Source organism: Macaca nemestrina, chromosome 16, assembly GCF_043159975.1.
Source record: "Macaca nemestrina isolate mMacNem1 chromosome 16, mMacNem.hap1, whole genome shotgun sequence".
Taxonomy (NCBI): domain Eukaryota; kingdom Metazoa; phylum Chordata; class Mammalia; order Primates; family Cercopithecidae; genus Macaca; species Macaca nemestrina.
Genome location: NC_092140.1, coordinates 17,385,132 through 17,397,230, shown reverse-complemented (window position 1 = coordinate 17,397,230; position 12,099 = coordinate 17,385,132). Strand labels below are relative to the sequence as shown.

The 12,099-nt window shown below is 36.1% G+C and overlaps 1 protein-coding gene across 1 annotated transcript in view; it reads left to right on the top strand.

The window, feature by feature from the left end:
- Positions 1-12,099, top strand: part of LOC105477531 (heparan sulfate 6-O-sulfotransferase 3) — a 759,454-nt gene that overhangs the window by 212,043 nt on the left and 535,312 nt on the right. The gene's annotated exons all lie outside the window — the stretch shown is intronic.

Sequence of the window (12,099 nt, the reverse complement as noted above, 5' to 3'; positions counted from 1 at the left end):
GAGAGCTGTCTTATTTAATATTAGTAATTTCATGGATTCTTTGTTCTCTGCTTGTATGCTAAGATGTCAGGATTTTCAGTAGAAAGGAAATAATTTCAAATTAAGTAAACAGAGGTGTGTACGCACTCAGATAAGCATGGTTTGGCATGTACACACACAAAACACATAGCATGTGATGGAAGGAAGGAAATGGTGAATTTGAAAGACGGGAAAAGTAAATGGGCAAAAGGCAAAATCTATAGTTACACATTCTTAGAAGTCTTTCTGCTGAAATAAATAGTATAAAGTAAGTTTTCTTCTTAGGCTAGTTGGCAAAGAACACTACTTAGATCAGACACCTGGGTTTGTAATTGTTCATTTCATAGAGAATTCTCTGAGGCTGAATGCCTTGCCCTCTTCCTGTGCACATTCTTTGAATCCTGAGACATCTCTAATAGTCTGCTACCTAAATCAAGATAAAGCAGCACCCAAATTGTTCTACAGCAATTGCAAAAGTTTTTTATTACTGAACTCCATTTCAACTTTATAGATATTAGTTGACCTGTCACATAGAATGAGGTTATCATGTTTGACCTCTGTGTCCTCTGCCTATTTTAAGGGCAGAAAGTAACAGCTCAGCAGAAGTGAAGCTGAGTACCTATTCTTTGTCGTGCAGCTTTACTTCTACCAAATGAAATTTTTATATTGCAGGAAAAAAATAAAGATTAGTGATACCTGTTGGAGATAAGGGAAAAGCAATATCCTTTTAAAATTTGTAAGTTCAGTTGTAGTAGAGAAAAATATATTTTGGAATATTTAACTTTTAAGTAAGCTAGAAGTTTAAAAGTACCCTGTTTCAGTGAATGTTTCTGGATCTTTTACGCCAGGGAAATATAAAGTCCAAATGTACTGTTTCTTTGGGCTATTTCTCATGGTGGATTAAACTCCTTAATTTCAGCCCTTAATCCAGGCACAGGGAAATTCAAAGACAAGAGAGTCACTGCTTGCGTAGAATTCGCAATCTGTTGGTTGCCGTAACCAAATAAAGCAACAGTGAAAATTTGGTGACACATTGTAAGTTTAGAATACAAAACTCTATGGAGGTAGGATTGCATCTGTCTCATTCACTGCTTCGTTCCTGGCATCCAGCACAATGCTTTGCACGTGGCGGAAGCTGAATAAATATGTGTTAAATGTGATATGGGATTTTGCAGACAAGGAACTTCTAGATGAGTACTTGATCCAGTTCATAGAGGTCTCCCCACTGGTGCCACCTGAGCAAAGTCTTGAAGGAAATGTAAAAGTCACCATGCATAGAGAAAATGGCCACCAGATGGAATTGACTGTGAAGGGCATTCCAGAACAACAGAACAGAGTGGGAAAAGCACAATAGCATGAGAGAACATGCAATGTTTTTGTTGGATCCAGTGTCAAAAGGAAAGCTTCTAGAGTCAGCAAGTCCAAATTATGAAAGAGCTTGGGGGATAAGTGATATATTTGCACTTTAACATGAAGTCTACCAGGAGTCCATGAAGCATTTAGCAGAGTGGTATACTCAAGTTTGCACTGAAGAAAAAAAATTGCTGTGATATTGGTGTTTTGAAGGAAGGTGAGAATGGGATAATCCAGACCAGAAAATTAAAATATTCCAAATTATGATATGAAAAAGTTGCATTAGTCTATTCTCGCACTACTATAAAGAACTACCGGAAACTGGGTAATTTGTCTTTAAAAAAGGAGGTTTAATTGACTCACAGCTCCACAGACTGCAGGAAGCATGACTGAGGGGGCCTCAGAAAACTTACAGTCATAGCGGAAGAGCAAAGGGGAAGCAAGCATATCTTCACATGGCAGCAGGAGAGAAAGCGAAGGGAAAAGTGCTACACTTTTTTTTTATGGAGACAGAATCTCACTCTGTCACCCAGAATGGAATGCAGAGGCACGCTCTGGGCTCACTGCAACCTCTGTCTCCCAGGTTCAGGCAATTCTCCTGCCTCAGCCTCCTGAGTAGCTGGGATTACAGATGCACGCCACCATGCCCGGCTAATTTTTGTATTTTTAGTAGAGATGGGGTTTCACCATGTTGGCCAAACTGGCCTCAAACTCTTGACCTCAGGTGATCCACCCGCCTCGGCCTCCCAAAGTGCTGGGATTATAAGCGTGAGCCACTGCACCTGGCTGTGCTACACATTTTTAAATATCCAGATCTCCTGACCCACTCAATACCAGGCGAACAGCAAGGGGGAAATTCATGGCCATGATCCAGTCGCCTCCCACCAGGTCCCTCCTCCAACACTGGGGATTACAATTAAACCTCAGCTTTGAGTGGTGATACAGAGCCAAACCATATCAGAAGTCTTACTACAGAGATAAATTTACCAGAACATTTTATCAGTAGAAGAGAATATTCCTTCTTTCATGAAAAAAAGTTTAGAGAAGATGAATATTTATTAATCATTTATCTGACTTTTAAAAATCAAGTCACTCTATAGGTTTTTCTTTTAATATCAGGAATTAAAGGTAGACTTTATGTCTTTTTATATTAAAAATATATAGCTTAATATGTTCATAAAATAATTATGTTTGCTCTGTTAGGTTGCAATTAAAAAAGATAAAAATGTACAGTTTAATTTACTTTGAAAGATGCTGAATAATGGTAACAACTTAATGACCTCATGAGAAATATTTTTAAGAGTGTTAATTGGACACCATTTTGCTTAACCTCAAAAAATACCAGAAGTACCATTAGAAGGAAGACATTGAAGTCTAGAGTTCTGGAAGAAAGAGGCACTTGCATTATCTATGCAATGATTCTCATCTGTGATTAACTTTCTCTTTCAAATGAAACAGCGTTTGACTGACAGAGGATGCCTTTAACTATTATGCTGTACAAGAGATGTAAGCTGAGTTAGTCCCTGCGCATACCAAGATGTATGGTCATCTCTGTAAGCAACCCACATTGCATTGGAAATAATTATAAATATATATTTTGATATATTTGTTCTTCACAATGTTAACTTCTAATCCTCCTCCTGTATACAATTAAACAAAACAAAACATAAAACATTTCACTATGATATTTGCCGATCCTATAGACCTTGGTCTGAAACACTTTGGCAAGAAGAGAGAACAATGGGAAAATAAAGTTTATTGATTATCTTGCACTTAAAGCCGAAGTAATAAGATGAACTAGGAACATTCTTTGAGGCCTATCAGACTGATCCAAATGTTCAGGTTGTAGAGGGGAATGTAAGGGTAGCAAAGTGCAGTGGGAAGAAAGCTTTGCTCTGTCAGCCAGACTTGGGTGCTAGTCCTGAGTCTCTCTCTCTATCTCTGTGACCATGAGATTTTACTTAACCTCTCTGAGCCTCTGGATCTTCTTTGTCTTTCAAATGAAAGCTGAATTGTATGAAATAAATAATTTTCTGGCCGGGTGCAGGGGCTCATGCCTGTAATCCCAGCACTTTGGGAGGCCGAGGTGGGCAGATCACATGATATCAGGAGTTCCTGACTAGCCTGGCCAACATAGTGAAATCCCATCTCTACTAAAAATACAAAAACAAACAAACAAAAAAATTAGTTGGGCATGGTGGCGGGTGCCTGTAATCCCAGCTACTCGGCAGGGAGAATTACTTGAACCCAGGAGGTGGAGGTTGCAGTAAGCCAAAATTGCACCACGGCACTCCAGCCTGGAGACACAGCGAGACTCCATCTAAAATAATAATAATAATAATAATAATAATAATGATAATAATTTTCTAAAAGTAAGAAAAATATCTACTGTTTTCATTCATGGAAGAGATGCATGTTAAATTACAATATGATAGCATTAAGCTCATCAAATTGGCATGTATAAGAAAAAGAACATCACAAGATTGCGTGACAGTGGGGGTTATATTAACAGTTTACTGCTGGAGGTGTATCCGTTGAGGAAGCCTCTCAGGAGGGCAACCTGACAATATGTATCAATGGCCACAAAATCAAAAAAGTTTCTAAAACTCTATTTGACTGCACAACTACCTTTCTAAGAATTTACCATAAGGAAGTAATCAGATTGTCCTGTAGAGATTTATGTACAAAAAGATCCGTTGTCGAGTTATTTATAGTTGCATAACAATCGGAAAGAAATGCCTAGTATTAAGGGACTGATTAAATAAATTATTACACATGCAGCTGATAACAAAATTTCATAGCCTTTTAAAATACCCTTGAAGATGACTTAAGGATGTGGGTAAATCTTTATAAAAAGGATAAGTAGGTATTTAAATAGATAAATGGTTATTTATAACTCTTTATCTATTGTTGAATAAATACTTCACAAAATTGTATGTGTAATATGATAATTACTTTGCAAGAAAGTACATGTAGAATATGAAAACTATGACATTTATATACATGAGATTTATACGTAATGACTAGAAGGATAACACCAATATGTTAACAGTAGCTATCTCTATGTTGTGTGATTAGAGTGAACTTTTGCTTTCTATTTCAAAATTTTCTTCAATAAAATACTGTTTATGTATTCCTCAAAGGATAATAATATACATATGATATATAATATTGAGATATAATAAGTGTGATAATATAATGATTATGCTTTTTAAAAGTTTGCTAAGCTAGGTGATTTATAGTGTGCTATCTCTTGTTTTAAGGTTCTATATACCTATAATTTTATCCTAGAACAGGAGTTGGCATACCATGGCCCTTAGACCTCATCTGGTGTGCTACTTTATTTTGTAAATATAGTTTCATTGGAACACAGCCATGCTCCTTCATTTATATGCTGTTTATGGCTATTTTCATGCTACAGTAGTAGGATTGAGTGAATGTGATAGAGACTGTATGGTCTGCAAAGTTCTAAAATATTTTCTTTCTGGCCCTTTACAGAAAACGTTTTTTGACCCTTATTCTAGAGTGTTGAATCAGAAATTTCTATCATTTAAAAATGCATGAATTCAGTGAAAATATAGTTTCATATTAATGTTTAACAGAAATGTTGATGCCCAAACTTCTCTAAAGGTCTATACTTTATTTTAATAATTTTGTGCATATTGAATTCGCAGGGCTAAGAAAGGTCAAGATCCAAGTTGACTCTTTTGCTGAAGAATCAGAGAAGCTTAGATCTAGTGAGGACTGCAGAGATCTGGGCTGCTGCCATTCCTCTGTGACCTGACCTTGTGGGCTACAAAATGTTATGTTCAGTCTAGTTTTGCAGTAAGGAGAAGGGGCTAGTGTTGCTTTTTTTTTTTTGCAAAATGGTTACTATGCTTTCCAACTGAAGGTGAAATGTTGCATTCATTTAAATAGCAAATATTTATTGCCTGAGGCATTCTGTAGGGGGCGGTGCTGGAAAGGATGAATGAGGAGTCCCTGTCTTTAAGGAACTTGAAGAAACAAAATGGAGAGATGAACATTCTGGACAAGCGTAGAATCAAAGAAATACAGGCCTTAATGGAATAGGAAAGATGCCTGAGATCTGAAAAAAATATGATGGTCTATAGGTATCTGGAAAGACGAAGATAAAATATGTGAATAAATCTGTGAAAGAACTGAGTGAGAGTTTTGCGTTGATTTTGGCTGTGATTCTTTTTCACTTTGTTTTGTAATTATTTAATCAAATTCACCTGAAATTTAATGACTGGAACAAGGAAGATTTAGCTTAAAAATGTGATTTGGGTAGGGCACAGTGGCTTACGCCTATAATCCCAGCAGTTTGAGAGGCTGAGGTGGGTGTATCACCCGAGGTTGGGAGTTCGAGACTAGTCTGGCCACTATGGCAAAACCCCATCTTTACTAAAAATACAAAAATTAGCCAGGTGTGGTGGCGCGCACCTGTAGTTCCAACTACTGGGGAGGCTGAGGCAGGAGAATCGCTTGAACCCTGGAGGCGGAGGTTGCAGTGAGCTGAGATTGTACCACTGCCCTCCAACCTGGGGGTCAGTGAGAGACTCCATCTCAAAAAAAAAAAAAAAAAGAAATAAAAAAAATGTGATTTTTACGTTTCAAATACTTTAAATTTTGGCATATGTTTTCTACTCATGCACATTCTGTTTTGATTGGCCCTCACATTACTAGGTTAGTCATTGATTATTTCTTGGATTATTTTGAGGATGGAGTTGCATCTCATTCAGAATAGACAGAAAGGGGCACCAGAGTCTTCTGTGCTTCTAAATATTTTCTTCCCAATTGTTTAATTAGACGTGTATTTGATTTAAATGCCTTTCTTTTCATCAAAGATGTGATTAGTCTTAAGAAGTATTAAATTATTTATTATACATTAGTGCCAAGGCCTAATCAAGGGACCATCTAATGGAGACGTGCCTTAGTTAATAGGAGTGACTGATGATGGTGGGAAGGTGGAAGTGTGATCATTTTGGAGCTGGGAATGTCTTCAGAGGACACTGAGAACTCACTGATTGCCTGGGGAAGAGGAGAGAGAATAACATACATAATGTGTAAGGCTTCAAAGCTGAACTACATGAGAATCACCACTAGATATTTTTCTTTCTTTCTTTCTTTTTTTTTAGACAGAATCTCGCTCTGTCACCCAGGCTGGAGTTCAGTGGCACGTTCTTGGCTCACTGCAACCTCCGCCTCCCGAGTTCAAGCAATTCTCCTGCCTCAGCCTCCTGCCTTCTGAGTAGCTGGGACTACAGGCACCCGCCACCATGCACAGCTAATTTTTGTATTTTTAGTAGAGATGGGGTTTCACCATATTGGCCAGGCTGGTCTAGAACTCTTGACCTAGTGCTCCATCTGCCTTAGCCTACCAAAATGCAGGGATTACAGGCATGAGTCACTGGATGTTTTTCTAATGATTTTCCTGCTCTGAGCTTTCCATATTTACATCCTTCCACATTTATTTATTCATCAAGAGATCACAGGAATCTAATAATTCTTCTGAAATTGATTCCTGTCTCTAGATTATAGCCATTGTATACCTGGGTCTTATTAGGAATAGAAAGACTAATGGTTTTTTATTTGGAAAAAATTTAGGGGAACACTATTGACAATGATAAACTTGGTTGTCAAATATTATCATTCATAATTGCTTAGTATATTTATAAATATTTCTGAAAAATTCATATTTATCCCTGAAGTAAATATTTAATTTTACTATACTTCATGAATATTTTAATCTTTATATTCTTTGATAGACAGTAAACTTTGATAGCAAATTTTTGTTGAAATACAAATAACATATAAAATGCATCATTTACGGAGTTTTCTAACTTGCCTCATTCTTCTCGTCAAGTTTTAGACAGCTCTGTGTTTGCACAAATTCTACAATTTATGCTGTAGGATCTGTACAGATTTTACTGTGTAAACATACATATTGCATATAGAATTTCTCTATATGAAAATGAAAATAACGTTAATTTTTTACATTATTATATTTACATAAATTATATGTGACTAATTTTAGAATCTAATACTGGGTCTCATGTAAATCATTAGTAGTTTAATATCCTCAGTAGTTACACCTAAAAATAATTATTAGTTATTTTTACTGCAATTTACATGTGTCCCACAATCATATACATAATGTACATATTATACCTTGGGCATACATAGTTGGTTCAAGATGAATTTGTTACTTGCTTTGATATATGTTGTTATCTGTGTCATGGTTTGCTATTCCCCCTTAGTTAATTTTTTTTTTTTTTGGAAACGCAGTTCACAGTTCATTTCTATTAACATTTATGTACCGGATTTCCTTTTTCTTTTTTTTAGACAGGATCTCACTCTGTCGCGCAGCGCCCGGGCTGGAGTGCAGTGTCATGATCTTGGCTCACTGCAACCTCCGCCTCCCAGGCTCAAGCGATTCTCCCACCTCCAGAGTAGCTGGGATTACAGATGCACACCATGACACCCAGCTATTTTTTTTTTGTTTTTAGATGGAGTGTCGTTCTGTCGCCAGGCTGGAGTGCAGTGGCGCGATCTGGGCTCACTGCAACCTCCGCCTCCCGGGCTTAAGCAATTCTCCTGCCTCAGCCTCCCAAGTAGCTGGGACTACAGGTGCGTGCCACCACACCCGGCTAATTTTTGTAGTTTTAGTAGAGGCAGAGCTTCACCCTCTTGGCCAGGATAGTCTTGATCTCTTGACCTTGTGATCTGCCTGCCTCAGCCTCCCAAAGTATGCCCAGCTAATTTTTATATTTTAGTAGAGATGGGGTTTCATCATGTTAGCTGGGCTGGTCTCTAACTCCTGTCCTCAAGGGGTCCACCTGCCGTGGCCTCCCAGAGTGCTGGGATTACAGGCGTGAGCCACCACATCCAGCTGGTTAAAATTTATCCAAATTGTTTTTGCTTCAGATGACCTGTATGAAGGTGAGTTAGATTCTGTCCCTCCTGGAGTGACAGTGCTCATAAGTTCTTTATCCTTTCCGGGAGGACCAGAAGAATCCCACTGACTGCTGGGGGAAGGGCTCATCTTTTGAGTCAGTATCTCTGCTTGTCCTGTGTGCATGGCCCGCGTTCTTGCTTCTGTGTGCACGTTGATAGCTTCTTTTTGTGTTCCAGGATTGCTGTCATGAAGTGCTTTGCTCAAATAAATCAGCTCTGTATCTTCAAGAGAAAATAGATTTACCTCCCCACAAAACAAAAATTCCAGATGATAAGAAAGCTAGACTTTAACAAATAATTTTCATCATCGTCATTTATTCCAAGCAGCTTTTGGAAGTGCCTTACCAGAGCTGATCCTGGATTGGGTGCACAACAGATAGGCAACACTGATTCAAGTAAATACAGTGGAGATGGAGACAGCTGCATCAATGTTAGGATCCAAAATTCATACACCAAATAGATGATTTAATGGCATTATGACCCCCAGGAGAATAATGATATAGGAATGGGTAGTGATAGTGTGCCATTAAATTTCTGTTGGTCTTCTACATTCAGTTAGTCTAGGAAGTCACTAAGAAAGAGGAGGGATTTTAAGATGATTCATTGAAAGAAAGTACACTCTCTAATAGCATGTCTTGGGTAGCAAATCACTATTTGAGTGTTTTTTCCTGCGTTCATAATCTTAGGCAATTATTTGGACACATAGGCATAACGTGTCCTCGAAACAGAGAGCAATAGCCACACATTTCGGCAAACAATGAGAATAATTATTAAATGATTCCTGGAAAAAATGGAAAAAAAGAAACTTACATCACTAGATGAGTAATATCTTAATTGTGGACATTTTGCAACACTATAGACAGTTTTGGTTTTTGTAATGCTACTTTTGATAAGTCTTAAAAAAACTGCCAAGGTATATTTATTAATATAATACATTAGATATGCTTGAGATGACTTCCGAACCTGTAGTGTTCACTAATTTTTTTCTTTTTATTGATTTGTGGTGACAGAGGAAATAATTTATTGTATTTTGAGTTATTCAAAAATGCTAGTGATAAGATATCTCCTTAAATGGGTAGTAAATATTATATGAATATTAGTTCATGATACAGAGTGGGATTTATTAAAATGAAATTTATCACCAGAACTAATTCCTATTTCATATATGTATTTTCTTAATATACTTTCTGTGTGCTACTGCAAAGATGCTGTAATTTGCTTTTTGAAATTACAGCTCTCCACGATGAGAGGGAAGCTTGATTTGATTAATTATGCTTACAAGCTGTTACAGTGGGGGAAAAAGAAACGGTTTTGACTTTAGTTTTTGCATAATTGCTGCTTTTTGGATTTACATTACTTCCATCAGTTGTTGAGAAATGAACTAATTTATTTTAAAGAGAGAGATAAGATGAAGAGTCAAGGGTATCAGTACTGAAAAGTAATAACATTTAACTACCACTTTAATATGGTGATCAGTAAGATGAAAGTATTTATTAAAATCATAGTGCCAGACTTCATGGATATTTTTCAATCTATAAGAAAATAGTTATTCTTATATTTAGAGGATGGATTCCTTAGATGATTTTCGTTTTACTTAACTGACACCATTAGACATTACGTTAAAAGGAACACAATCAATTCCTTATATACTGCTTCACTGAAAGCATTTGCAATGATCTTGGTATTCATTATCCTACAAGAAGAGTAACAGATTCATTTCATTTCTTCTTAGTCAAATAATTATAATTATACAGAGAATATTTATTGCTGGTACTGGAACAATGCTTTAAATGTCAGAAAACAAAATATAGGCAACCCAATATCCAAAATCAGGCACCTGAGTTTAAAAATTAGATATAATGGTCATTAAAATAATCAACATGGTTTCCTCTTCTCCGTAATTAATGAGTGGATATTTGCATCAGGCAGCAGACTTATGTAAAAGACTTTTACAGTAGAAAAGACTTATCTGAATCCGTCTTACTAACTCTGGAAAGGGAGAGGTGAAGGTAATTTCTGAGGGACCATTTTCATTCTTGCTTCTATTTCCATTCCATCCTTATTCCTTTCTTCCTGTACACTCTTAAGTCTGGTATTCGTCAAAAACCCTTCTGAACAGCCATGTTTGGTTAAGATTAGCTTGTTCTTTTCAAGCTCACAGCTTCATAAATATGCATTCTATTCTGGGAAGCAAAGATTCTATCCATGACAATTTGCTGTCTAGTGGTATGCATGATATAGTCTGTTTTAATGGGAAAATTGCATACACATGTTGACTGAAGAGAGTTTTACCGATAGGAAATCAAGAAACTTCCTGGGAAGATTAGGAAAATTAACCTTTGTCTAGCGTCAAGGAGAGAAATTATATTTGGCATATTTCCTCTATATTTGTACAAAATATTTACATAGACTTCAACTGTGGAAAAACAATTTTAAATATTTTCTGAGTGAATTTCATATCAAATACACACTTGGCGTGGTTTGCAAATATTTATTTTCCTCAAATTTTATTCTAATGTTGTTCTAGGTGATGTACTGGGATCCCATGGTACTTGCATCTACTCTTAGTGTTTACCACCTTCTGGTTTTTATTATTTGTTTTACTCGCTTAGCCATACATTTTTGAAGAAGGAGTGGCATTTACTTTAGCATCTGCTTGGTTTCATGCTAAGCATAGCACATAGGCATAGAGAGTGCTCAATAGGTACTGTCTAATTGAATGGTGATAATCAACCTCAATGATGATAAAAATGACTTGGTTTCTGACTGTGATAAAAATTTAAATGTAACATTTTAGGAGGATGTGCTAGCTTATTTATTTGAAATATTTCATTGAATTCCGGTCCCAAGTAGTTAGTTTACTTAGTGGAAAAATTTTCACATATAACAAGGCTACTTAAATCAAGTTCTATAGTCTGCTGGGGCCCCATAGATAGGTTTAACATTAATGCAAACTCTGAAATAGTTTGCAAAATGTTGCATGCATGTGCATTTTTCTGGAGAGAGAATCAAAGCTTTTAATAGATTCTCAAAGAGCTGTGTGACTTAAATAAGATTTAATGACTGAGTAGTTGTTTTGGCGAAAAGTCCAGATTTTGTCAGTTGTCATATGTTCTCTCTATTCTTATCATTTGAATTAAACTTTGATAAAAATTTAATAAGATCGTATGTTCCTATTCAACACTCTATTCAATTTTTTTAAATTTAAAAACACATCAGTGTAACTATATCGGGAAACTTTACATGAGAAGAATATTGTTAGAGAAAATCAATAGCTAATAATGGGGAAATAAGCTGTAAAACTTATGTATAGTAGATATATAGTTTATAATTCAACACATTTTACATAAATAAAATACATTTATAAATGCATAGAATAAAGACAGGAAAGGTGTCCTTGAATTATCTACAGTGATTATTCCTGGGTGAGTCTTATAAGATTTTATTTTCTTCTTTTGGCTATTACAATCTGTATTTTAAAATCTACTCTTCAAGAATTTTATATATGTATAGTGAGTAGTGCTCAAAAGTTCTCTTAGTTGTTCTTTGCATTGTTGTCATGCTGATTATTTTTCTTCAAGCATTTAAATACAAACACATGCATATACATGTACATATATACATACATATATGTATATAGAATCAGAGAGCAATCTGCTTCAATGACATTAGAATAATTTAAACATTATTGAAATGAAATTTATTTATCATTGTGTTGTGGGACCCTATGCTTCCATGGCCAATAAATCTATCCTTTGCTTAAGAGTCTTG